The following is a 13,781-nucleotide window of genomic DNA, read 5'->3' as shown; positions in this document are numbered from 1 at the left end:
CTAGACAGCCTAAGCTGCTAGAACACTGCCTAAATTTCTCTAATAAGGGATAACTAGACTTGGCATAAGGTATAAGTACCTTAGGTACCCACCACAAACCAGGCCAGCCTCCTGCAGCCCCCAGTACCCCATCCTGTGACGCACAGCTTCCTGAGTGGTTCTCTGGCGGCGTGGGAATCCTTTATGTCATGCTGCGTGGTCCTCCATTTGCACCTTCTTTGTCCCTGTGCTGTGATACTCCTGTGCACGCTGCCTGGCCTTGTGAGGGCTCTCTGAGTTGCTGAGAGCCCCCTCTGTTTCCACTTCCTGGGTAGAGTTGACCTAGTCCACCCAGGGCCTGGGTAGCGCCATTTTCCGCTAACCGCAAACTTTGCGTGTGCCAAGGTTTGTTGGCGAAATCCAGCAATGCAAACCAGACTGCAATCATCCATCCGGCGTGGGACATCTTCTGCACCAACCAGGTATCCACATCCATCTTCTTGGGTGCATAACTGACTTTGCCGGTCATTACAACATTGGCGGTAAAAGCCGCTTACCGCCGTACAGAAGCCTGCCAACACACCGCTGCGGCCGCGGATTTCCACCACAGCTATTATGACCCACATTTCGGAATCCGCCAAAATTCAGACACCCACACAAGTCCGCCACACCAAAGTTTAGTGATAAACTGGCAAAAACAAAACCTCCACCGTCACGCCAACAGGAATACGCACACACTATCGCGACACACGAATCCACGTGCGGCGGTCTTTCAACCGCGGTATTTCATTGGCGGTACACACCGCCGCGCTCAAAATACACACACATTTACAAAACACTACCACATTGGACAAATCGAAATACACACGCCTGATACACATACACACACCACTCCCACACACCCATTACAATATAACACACACACCCACATCACCCACAAACCCCCACGACCAAAAATACCAAAAGAAGGCCAGAGAGAGACAGCACCAGCAAGAACAACAGCATCCACAGGCACACAACACCATCACCCACAGAACTTCCACGCACCTCACACAACACACCACTACATATCAGCAGACTTATCACCACACACTCCACCCCACACATCACCTACACCACCCCATGGCACGGCAAAGACACCCCAGGTTCTCGGAGGAGGAGCTCAGGGTCATGGTGGAGGAAATCGTCCGGGTAGAGCCACCGCTATTCGGATCACAGGTGCAGCACACCTCCATTGCATGGAAGATGGAGCTATGCTGAAGAATCGTGGACAGGGTAAACACAGTAGGACAGCACCCAAGAAATCCGGAGGACATCAGGAAGAGGTGGAACGACCTACGGGGGAAGGTGCGTTCCGTGGTCTCAAGACACCACCTGGCAGTTCAGCGGACTGGCAGCGGACCCCCACCTCCTCCCACACAACTAAGAACATGGGAGGAGCAGGTCTTGGCGATTCTGCATCCTGAGGACCTCGCAGGAGTAGGTGGAGGAATGGACTCTGGTAAGACAAATCTTAACTATTACATCCCCCACCCTACCTGCATGCCAGCACATACCCCCACCCTCACCCTCACCCCCAGCACTCCAACCCCTCACATATGTCCCAACATCACAAACCACCCATCCCAACACCAAGCCCTGCATGCAACAACAAAGCATGGACACCCATCACTAAAGCATGCCCACTGCACATACCCATACATCTCCCTAAACCATCATCAAACAAGGTCCCACACAGGAATGCAAGCACTGGGGTACACGGTCACCCACCCTTTGCACACCATGACACACTCAGATGTAATAAACATCCTTTTATGCCCCTGCAGGACCCCTACCCAACGTCACCGGACAGGAGGGTCCACACATGTCCACACCACCAACAGAGGAGGCCTACAGTGATGACAGCAGCTCTGTCCAACTGGATCTAGATGACCAGCCCGGCCCATCGGGGACCTCGGGACAGTCGGTTCCCCTCACCCAGTCACAGGCCACCACAGACCTTCCCCCCTCTGGAAACACCAGCACAGCACCCACCCAGCGGGCCTATACCTCCGTCCACAGGACAAGTCAATCAGCAGTGTGTCCACCACTACAGGGAGCCCAGGATAACCCACCACCCCAACAACAACAGGGACCTGGGGGCAGTGGTAGTGGGCACACGGTCCAGGGGACAGAGGCCCAGGAACACAGGGGAACTGGGAGGGCTGCTGTGCGACAGGAGGAGGACAGGCCAAGGGAACCCACTCTCCACAAGGCACTCTTCTCCATCATGGGAGCTTACCACCACTCCCAGGAGACGATGGCAACAGTACTGGCCAAGTTTCAGGAGACCGAGCGCCTGCAGGAGGAACAGTATATGGGTTTCAGGGAGGAACTCAGAACCATCAGCTCCACCCTGGGCACCATCGTAGGGGTGCTGAAGGAACTACTCAACACCAGGAGGGACACTGTGGCACTACAAGGGGCCCCTGACACTAGCATGGACGATGAACAGCCCACCACCTCCGCCGGCGCTAGTGGACAGGACGCCCCGCCACAGGACCACCACACCAGCACCCCACCCCCTGCAGAGGGAGAACCACCCCGCAAACGGTCCCTGAGATCCAGGACAAAGACGGAGCCCGATGCCAAGACCCCCACCAAGAAATAAGACCACCCTGATTGTCATCCTACTGTCCCACTTTGTCACCCTGTCCATCCTTAAACTGCCCCAGCTCCACTTCCTATGCCCATTTGGGCAATGCACCTGTGAGACTAATAGACTGGACTCTGCCGTGGACATTCCCCCGCCATCACCCCTCACCATTTCACTACCCCCTCCAATATTGAGCACTTAAATAAACACACTTAAAGCAGAAAACAATCTGGAGTCTGCCTGTGATTTTGAAATAGTGTATTAGCAATTACAGTGACAAAATGCTCTTTCAATTGTAATGTCAACATACCTATGTCACACAGCTCTAGTCAATGAGGAATCTAAGCAAATGTCACACAGTGGGACCCACATCTGTGAAATCGTAAGGGAAAGTGACAACTCAGTGACCATACGCTGAGTGAAAACGACAGACAGTAGAGAGGTAGTAGTATTTAAGTACATGTAGTAGGCAGGTCTGTACTCTTACCTGTGTCTCACCGGAAATATTGCTGGATCACTGAGTCCCTGATGTTCATGTCTTCTTCCTCTGTTTCCTCGTCTTCACTGTCTACAGGCTCCACAGCTTCAACAACACCGCCATCTGGACCATCCTCCTGCAGAAAAGGCACCTGTTGTCGCAATGCCAAGTTATGAAGCATACAGCAGGCCACGATGATCTGGCACACCTTCTTTGGTGAGTAGAATAGGGATCCACCTGTCATATGGAGGCACCTGAACCTGTCCTTCAGGAGGCCGAAGGTCCGCTCGATCACCCTCCTGGTTCGCCTATGGGCCTCATTGTAGCGTTCCTCTGCCCTTGTCCTGGGATTCCTCACTGGGGTCAGTAGCCATGACAGGTTGGGGTAACCAGAGTCACCTGCAAATGGTGAGGGACAACTGTTAGACACGCACTAACCTGGAGGGATATCCCCAGACCAGGACAACCATTCCCACTGACTTGCCTCCAGGTGCTCACCTAATAGCCACACACGGTGCCTCTGGAGTTGACCCATTACATAAGGGATACTGCTATTCCGCAGGATGTAGGCGTCATGCACTGAGCCAGGGAACTTGGCATTCACATGGGAGATGTACTGGTCTGCCAAACATAGCATCTGTACATTCATAGAATGATAACTCTTCCGGTTTCTGTACACCTGTTCACTCCTTTGGGGGGGGACCAAAGCCACATGGGTCCCATCAATAGCAACTATGATGTTGGGGATATGTCCCAGGGCATAGAAATCCCCTTTCACTGTAGGCAAATCCTCCACCTGAGGGAAAACGATGTAGCTCCGCATGTGTTTCAGAAGGGCAGACAACACTCTGGACAATACGTTGGAAAACATAGGCGGGGACATCCCTGATGCTATGGCCAGTGTTGTTTGAAAAGACCCACTTGCAAGGAAATGGAGCAATGACAGCACCTGCACTTGAGGGGGGATTCCTGTGGGATGGCGGATTGCTGACATCAGGTCTGGCTCCAACTGGGTACGCAGTTCCTGGATTGTGGCACGGTCAAGCCTGTATGTGATAATCACATGTCGCTCCTCCATTGTTGACAGGTCCACCAACGGTCGGTACACCGGAGGATGCCGCCATCTCCTCACATGTCCCAGCAGAGGGTGCCTATGAAGGACAACAGCGAGCACAGAGTCAAACAACTCAGAGGTACGTACCCACAGTTTACCCAGAACACCAATCATACACAAAAGGTGGCCTGTATGTGTGTTGAGTCTAGGCCTAGGTGTGTGTGACGCGGTTGGAAATGAAGCCATGTGGGCCCCTGAAATGGCGGCTGCTTGACCTCTAACGTGGGGCAATAGGATGTGAGGTAACTGCGCTGGCGTTGTACACCGTAGCGGTAGGCGGTCGAAGACCGCGGCGCAATGCTGCATTGGTTAACATTGGACCCTATGGGTCCCAGGAGCCAATGACGATGTACGCTGGCTGTGACCGCCATTTTCTATCTGTTCAATCACTTAATACCTGATCTTCGACAGGAGAGGACCTACACTGCAAGTGCTGCTGTGACCTCGGTCTGGAAGAGACAATTGCTGGTGCGTCTGGGGAAAGGGCCCCTCCCTTCACATCAGAGGAGTTGGAGAAGCTCGTGGATGGGGTCCTCCCCCAGTACATGCTACTCTACGGTCCTCCAGACAAACAGGTAAGTACACAGGGAGCATGTTGTATGGGCTATGCCTGTGTGGAGAGGGCTGGATGTAAGAAGGAAGGGGGAGAGTGCTGCGTGCATGAAAGACGGTGAATGCATGTGCCACATGGCAAGGGTAGGGATGGGGGCCAATCACTTTGACGGTGCAGTTGGTAATAACTTCTTGTTTTCCCTTGTACATTTCATGTAGGTCAGCGCCCACCAGAAAAAAAGACATTTGGCGTGCCATCGCCAAGGACGTCCGGACCCTGGGGTCTACCATAGACGGAGCACCCACTGCCGTAAAAGATGGGAGGACATTCGCCGCTGGAGCAAGAAGATGGCGGAGGCTCAGCTGGGGATGGTCTCCCAACGTGGGAGGGGTGCCCGTCGCACCATGACCCCCCTGATGTTCAGGATCCTGACGGTGGCCTACCCGGAGTTGGATGGGCGCTTGAGGGCATCACAGCATCCACAAGGGGGTGAGTACTCTCATTCTGCTGACTTTGCGCGCAGTGGAGGGGTCTGGGTGGGGGAGATGGGCTGTGGGTTTCCCTAGGCCAGGGCGAGTTCCGTAGGCAAGGCCCCTCTGTAAGGCAGGCCATATGGCACCCTACCCCACCTCTGTAGAGTGCCAAGTACACCTAGTCATGCCCCTGTGTCATCTATGTGTGCAGATGTCGTCCATAGCCTTGTAGGCCATTTCCCAGGAATTGAACAGTGGAGCCCAAGACCGTGGCGTAGTGCAGGGGGCTTCTGTGTCTGCCGTGTCCGCCAACGGTAGCGGTAATGCATGCACTCAACCTGTCTTTCTTCTGTCTTCCCCCCTTTTTTGTGGTCTGCCTGTTCTTATGTGCATTAGCATCATCAGGCGGAGGAGCAGCGTCACCGGAGCACCAGGGGGCTGCATCCCACATGGCCCTGGAGGGCGACACTACGGAGTCTGAATTCACCAGTAGGACGGAGGGCGAGGGGAGCTCCATGCAGGGGACAGGAGCGGACACCAGCGACATGGACTCATCCTCTGATGGGAGCTCCCTTGTGGTGGTGGCAACATCTGTGCCCCCACATCTACAGGTACAGCCGCCACCCCCCCACCAGCATCTCCCTCCCAGCAGCCCCTCAGCCTTTGCCCCGTGCCCGCTCACCCAGGAGGGTGGGCATCACCTGCGCCCCAGGCACCTCAGGCCCTGCCCCAGTCACCCCTGCTGCCCTCAGTGAGGAGGCCATTGACCTCCTCAGGTCCCTCACTGTTGGGCAGTCTACCATTTTGAATGTCATCCAGGGTGTAGAAAGGCAGTTGCAACAAACAAATGCATTCCTGGAGGGCATTAATTCTGGTCAGGCAGCCCTTCAGCGAGCTTTTCAGACTCTGGCCTCAGCACTGATAGCAACAATTGTCCCTGTGTCTAGCCTCCCCTCTCCAACTTCCTCCACCCCGACCCAATCTCCTGTACCTCAGCCTATCCCAAGCACACCTACAGACCAACATGTACACACGTCAACACCCAAGGGAAGCTCAGGCAAACATAAGCACCACACATCCCACAGGCATTCCCCCAAGCAACACACACATGCAGACACACCAGACACACCAACATCCACTGCCTCCACTGTGTCCCCCTTCTCCTCATCTCCCTCCTCCCTCCTAGTCTCGTCTACACTCACACCTGCATGCACTACCTCTACAGCCACTACGTCCCTCTCCAGCACACCCACCACCACACCCGGCTCAAGTGCAGTCACCACCCCCACTACCATTCACACGTCCCCTGTGTCCTCTCCCAGTGTGTCTGTGACGCCCCCTCCCAAGATACACAAACGCAGGCATATACCCACTCAACAGCCATCCACCTCACGACAGCCTCCAGCGCATGCACCTTCACCCAAAGTCACCAAACGTACACCTCCTACAACCACCACCTCTTCCTCCACTCCCAAACCCCCTCCAGCTACCCGTCCCAGTGTGTCCAAAAAACGTTTCCTGTCCAACCTTGACCTCTTTCCCACACCTCCCCCACCCCATCCATCTCATAGGTCCCGAACTAGCACTTCAGCCACAACATCTCCGGGACCAGTGGTGCCTGTAGTCACCGGAATCTGGAGTGCACCAGCCACCAGGGCAGCCAGTGTGGCACAGAGCCACAGCACAGACAGTCCCCCACCTGTGAAGCCACCGCCAGCACCAGCCCACCTGACCAGGAGGCCACCGCCAGCACCATCCCACCTGCCCAGGAGGCCACCACCAGCACCAGCCCAGCTGCCCAGGAGGCAACCACCAGCACCAGTTCAGCTGCCTAGGAGGCCACCGCCAGCACCAGCCCACCTGGCCAGGAGGCCACAGCCAGCACTAGCCCCGCTGGGCCACGAAGGACCGCCAGCAAAAGCCCCGCTGGGCCATGAAGGACCACCAGCAGCTGAGACCCTGCAATGGAGACCGCCATCTCAAGCACCGCTGCACAGGGCACCGCCATCTCATGCACCTCTGAACAGGGCACTGCCATCTCAAGCACCGCTGGCGCATGAGCGGCAAGGGCACTGACGCTACTGTGTCCGTCACAGGGTGAATAATGCACTCTGGGCACCATGCCCCCTCCAGAACCAGTGGAGAGATACATCCACTACCTCAGTCCTTGGCAGGATGAAGCACTCTGGGCACAAAGCCCCCTCCAGAACCAGTGGAGAGATACATCCACTACCTCAGTCCTTGGCAGGATGAAGCACTCTGGGCACAAAGCCCCCTCCAGAACCAGTGGAGAAAGGCATCCACTCCCTCTGTCCTTAGCAGGATGAAGCACTCTGGGCACAAAGCCCCCTCCAGAGCCAGTGGAGAGATACATCCACTACCTCAGTCCTTGGCAGGATGAAGCACTTTGGGCACAAAGCCCCCTCCAGAACCAGTGGAGAGATACATCCACTACCTCAGTCCTTGGCAGGATGAAGCACTCTGGGCACAAAGCCCCCTCCAGAACCAGTGGAGAAAGGCATCCACTCCCTCTGTCCTTAGCAGGATGAAGCACTCTGGGCACAAAGCCCCCTCCAGAACCAGTGGAGACTGTTATCCACTTGAGAGACTGTGGCTTTGCACTCCCCAGGATTGAACAGTGGGCAGCCCACCCACTTGTGAGACTTGAGAGACTGTGGCTTTGCACTCCCCAGGATTGAACAGTTGGCAAACCAGCCACTTGTGAGACTTGAGAGACTGTGGCTTTGCACTCCCCAGGATTGAACAGTGGGCAAACCACCCACTTGTGAGACTTGAGAGACTGTGACTTTGCACTCCCCAGGATTGAATAGTGGGCAACCCACCCACTGTAGAGACTTGAGAGACTGTGGCTTTGCAGTCCCCAGGATTGAACAGTGGGCAACCCACCCACTGTAGAGACTTGAGAGTCTGTGGCTTTGCACTCCCCAGGATTGAACAGTGGGCAAACAACCCACTTGTGAGACTTGAGAGACTGTGGCTTTGCACTCCCCAGGATTGAACAGTGGGCAACCCACCCACTGTAGAGACTTGAGAGACTGTGGCTTTGCACTACCCAGGATTGAACAGTGGGCAACCCATCCACTGTAGAGACTTGGGAGACTGTGGCTTTGCACTCCCCAGGATTGAACAGTGGGCAAACCACCCACTTGTGAGACTTGAGAGACTGTGGCTTTGCACTCCCCAGGATTGAACAGTGGGCAACCCACCCACTGTAGAGACTTGAGAGACTGTGGCTTTGCACTCCCCAGTACTGAACAGTGGGCAAACCACCCACTTGTGAGACTTGAGAGACTGTGGCTTTGCACTCCCCTGGATGGAACTGTGGGCATGTGGCCCCCTCGTGGATTTGGCGTTGTGCACTCAAGCGGCTGAGGTGCCCCCCCTTTCCCTCCCCCTGAGGTGCCTGTTTAGTTGCTGTCTGATGCCCCTGCAGTTGTCTCTCTGTCATGGTCGGGGATCATGTGTGGGCCTCGCCCATACTGTGTGGTCCCAGTGTTCCACGGACTTTCTTAGAGCACTACCTGGACTACTATGCTTGCTATATATTATGTACATGGTGTATATAGATATATTTCTGCCTACTTGCTTTTAATATATTACAATGGTTACACTCATTTTCTATTGTCTTTGCATTCTTCCTGGGGGTGTGGGGGGTGTAACTGTAATGTATTGATATGCATTAGTGTGTGTGTTGTAGTGGGTGAGGGTGGGGGTGGAGGTGTTGCGTGTGTGTGTGTCACTGTTTTTTCCCTCCCCCCTCCCCTGTGTCGTAGGTGCAGTACCCATCGTGGTCTTCGCCTCCAGCGTTCGTGCTCCTGGTAGAGGAGCAGGAAGACTATTGCAGGGAGAATTTGGAGTTCCGGGTCCATGGCGTCCTCGTTCCTCGTGGAGTGTGTAGAGGTGAGCATTTTTCCTTTGGGATTCCTGTTTCCGCTGTGTTTTTATCCGCGGTGAATCCGCCCCGGAAAAGGTGGCGGATTGGCCTGTCATAATAGTGTGGGCGGTACATTGTCTCCCGCCTGTCTGTTGGCGGTGACCGCCAAGCTGTTTGTTTGTACCACCGTGGCTGTCTTTGTTGGCAGTTTCCGCCACGGTCGTAGTTGCAAATTTTTTAACGCCGGCCTGTTGGCGGTCTTACCGCCGCTTTAACACCGACCGCCAGGGTTGTAATGACCACCTTTGTCTTCTAAACCGGTGGTTCATCTTTTGCACCTTCATCTGGGTTAGCAGGGGCTCCTGTTCTCCCTTGACTCTTCAGTGCTTCTTGGACTTGGTCCTCTTCTTTCACAGGTCTTCAGGTCCAGGAATCCATCTTTGGTGTCTTGCAGTCTCTTCTGGCTCCTGCATATTCTTTTATCACAACTTCTTGTGTGTTTCAGAAAACTTACGGTGATTTACTCATGTTTTCCTGGGCTCTCGGGTAGGTTCTATTACTTACCTTTAGTGCTTTCTTACACTCCCAGTGCCCTTCTACGCACTACACTTGCCTAGGTGGGAAACCGACTTTTGCATTCCACTATTTTAGTATATGGTTTGTGTTCCCCCTAGGCCCATTGCAACCTATTGGGATTTTCACTATTTGCACTGTTTTCTAACTGTTTACTTACCTGGTTTTGGATACTAGTGTATATTATGTACCTCCTAAGGGAGTATAGTCTCTAAGGTATTTTTGCCATTTGTATCACCAAACTAAGGTACCTTTATTTTTGTAACAGTGAGTACCTTCTTTCATGTGTATGAATACTGTGTGACTACAGTGGTATTGCAAGAGTTTTGCATGTCTCCTAGTTCAGCCTTGGCTACTCAACTATAGCTACCCCTGGACCGCTTGGCTGCTAGACACGGACTACATTTAACTAATAAGGGATAACTGGACCTGGTATAAGGTGTAAGTACCTTTGGTACCCACTACAAATCAGGCCAGCCTCCTACACCAGAGGGCTATACTATAACTCGTGCCCCCGCCATGCACAGTTTTTTAGTCAAAAATGTTACTGCAAATATTTCATTGATAATATTAATGATGTTATCAAAGATGTCATGAGTGCCATCATTTGTGGGGTAATTAGCAATGCACTGTGAGGGAGTGAGTTGTAGTTACCTTAGGGCATGAGGTATAGTTACTTGAGGTAACTCTAACTCTAACTGGTGAATTTCTATGGTTTGGAACGTTTAAAATGTGAGCCTAACTATAACGTCCCTGTATCCCTTGGGTTTTTAACCTAACTATAACGTCCCTGTAAACTTTGTTTTTTTCATTGAATTTCTACATTTTTTTTAACATATAGTAATTTTAATTACTATACATTATTCCAACTGGGGCCCTAATGTTAATCCCTTATAAGCACCCAAACTTGCACCATGGACGTCCTTCACCTGTGCGCAGTGGAGGTTGCCCGCAAGACCTGGCATGCAGCCAGACCCTGCAGCCAACAATCCCTAACCACCCAAACCCAAGTTGTACACAGCCCTTTGGCCTGCTTTACAGGTCCCACTGTCAAAACCCGAAGTGTTTGCTGTGTCACATTTTCTTGTCCTTTGGGATCCAGATTTTTGCCCTGGCTGGCTGTTGTTTTTCTTGTGATCCTGCATCTTCCAGTATATATATATATATTCCTATATATATATATATATGTATAGTAGTACTGTAGCGCAAACCTAGCCAAGAGACAGCAGCGCAGTGTACATGGTCAAAAACAAGTATAAAGTCAACAATTAAGAGGAGAGGAAGCTGGGTTGTGGATGGTTACTGAATTGTGATGTAGTGGCTTACTTACAGCAGTAATGGGGTGGTCATGATGGATTCAAGATGTTGTTCCGGATCCTATGTGCATAGATGGAAAAGGCCTGCTGTCTTATTCTTTCTTTTCACACTGCAGTATGGTGCCATCCTTGCCTATGTAATCTGATCCACCAGACATGGCGAGCTTGTCTGGAAGATACACAGCTGTGATGGTCGCAATAGCTGTGTACATGATACAGCTGGTTTTGATGATGAAGCGGGCTGGCAAGGGGAGCCAGTGGAATTCCATCAAGATGGGAGAAATGAGATCACGTTTCTTGAGGCGCTGGATAAGACATGCTGCTGCACTTAGGATACCTCTAACGAGTAGTCAGTAGTGTGAACTTAAATATTTTAAAAAAGCCCACTGCACTGGAAATAAACAAAACAGGAAATGATAGTTCTCTGTTTAGAATACATAAGTATGAGGTACAGATTTTAATAACTGATAATTCAGCTTACTGTTGTTATGTAAAATTTTCCGTCATGAACTGCAATTCAAGCATTCCATAGAAGGCGGAATGAGACATGAAAGCCAATATAATTAGGCGACAGAGAAATTACCCACCCGGCTGCAGACAACGCTCAGGCTAGGCATAATGTAGATAAATGGTAACAATAAGTCTTGCAGACCTCTATATTGTCAAGTCAGGCATAAAAACATGCCCTCTAGCAAATGAGAATGCACAAGATCTGTAACTATGTAGTGGAACGGGCATGTAAGCGGCCAAATTATTTCAGTTCAAACAATGTAATTATATTAATGTTAGCTTGCTTTAAAAACGAATAACGTTTTTTTTTTCTCTACGAGCAACGAGAGGGAATGGGTTGGGTCATGTTGCATCAGCAATGGAGTATCCTTACAGCCAAGAATGCAGTTCACCCTTCAAATATAACTGTGGCCAACTTTAGGATTAACAGCAGAGGAGAGTACTCTGTCACCACTGTGATTTAAACCCCTTCTGATGCATAATAACAGGTCAGTTTCCACTGCCTGTCACGTCAGGAAAACCCTGGCAGTAAGGGGCAGTGAAAACTGCTAAATGTACCTCTTCACATGGGAGAGGGATCCCGTGGTGAGGGCACCATGCATATTCTATTTTTAAAAAGAAAATCACGTTTCAGGATTTTTTTGTGAAAATAGAAAGCAACCTGTGTGGTTAAGGGCTCCGTCCTGCTGACAGAGCCCTGCACCAAACAGAAAAATGCATTGACAAGAACCCCATATAGCAGTTCCTACTAAGTCAGTTTGATGGTCATTTATAAATTTGGCGGGCAGTCCCTCCATCAGGGCAATAAAGTAATTTACTCCATCGCCCTGACAGAAGAACTGCTGCCTGCCCAAAATTAAATCAGCCCTAATCTCTGAGAAGGAATTGATTGTGTTAGATATTGAGAAAGGGATTGAGGAACACTTGGCAAATAGACATTGAGAAGTGTATTTGAGAAGTGAGATACTGATGCTTGAGCTTTGAGACCCAACAAGAACACAGGTTCATGAAAACATGCACACAGATACTAAACCAGAGTCGAAAAAAGCATATACTCAACGGCATAAAAGACATGGGCAAAATCAATCAAGCAGGGAAACAGATTCAGAGAGTTGGGCACATCAACCCAGAAAGGAATTCATTGTTTGAGAGCCCCATATATAGGGTAATGAAAAGTAGACACTGACACAATGTTGGAATGGCTCTCTTTAGAGAAAAATCCTGACATTTTTCGCTCTATCCTCCCAGTCTATGCTGTCTCCCCATGCTAGACCTTAGGACTCTAGCCACTTCCCCACTGTCTGGCAGTGGCGAAGAGAGCACCCTATTCTACCGCGTATTGGGTGAATGGGGGAAGGACGTGGCAGGAGCGCCGTCACTTGCTGACTACCTGTGATAGGTGTACCACATACCTGGGGGTGTTGCGGCCCTGGTTTGCCAAAGGGAATTCCGGTGCATGTGTTGCCCACATTGGCAACCCTGTTGGCCACGTCCGACACCTGATTGAGTAGGTCTGCAGGGACTGTGGGCACCTGCACTCAGGATAGGGATCCTATGAGGGGGACTAGACCTGAGTGCGCGCTACATTGTACCCAGAGGGCCTGAGTAGAGGGGTTGGTGGTCAGCGTGGAGCCAGGTGAGCACATCCCAACAGATGTGCCCAGGTAGGGATGGACTTCCCTGCTGAAAGGAAGCCCACTGGATTCCAAGGTGGGGAGCTGGTCCCCTGATATGGGACTATGGGCCACGAGCATCAGCCCCTTATGTTGGCAGGGCCGAGATGCAGGCCCAGATGCTCCCCGATTGGGGAGACCGCGCTGGCCAATGTGCATGGGACCAGCCATGGTTGGACCAGGCATGTGCCTCAGGACTGGAGAGCCAGGTAAAATATGGGCCGAGCATAACTGCCCATACGAGCATCCTCATGTGCTGGAGGCTCCCCGTGTGGTGCACTGGCACAGTAGCCCATAAGGTCCCTAACTGCAGTTGGGCACCATACGTTTCAAGTGTCTAGGAGATCAGAGCACTTGCCCTCTAACAATGCAGGGTAAAAGTGCCCACACCATCCATGTAAGTTAGAAACTGTCACTGTCACCCATGTGTAGGGTTGAGTACCTGGGCTGGGACCAGTGTGGATGAGGGTTGGCTACTCCAACTCAGGCATCCATGTTTATAACCAGGTAGGGTGATTCCTATGTGAATGCACACATGGTGGAAGTAACCACAGCGTATGTATTTATGTATGAGTGTTCATT

The sequence above is a fragment of the Pleurodeles waltl genome, chromosome 10 (assembly GCF_031143425.1).
Source record: "Pleurodeles waltl isolate 20211129_DDA chromosome 10, aPleWal1.hap1.20221129, whole genome shotgun sequence".
Classification (NCBI taxonomy): Eukaryota; Metazoa; Chordata; class Amphibia; order Caudata; family Salamandridae; genus Pleurodeles; species Pleurodeles waltl.
The sequence above is the reverse complement of the archived record's forward strand: the minus strand, read 5'-3'. Positions refer to the sequence as shown.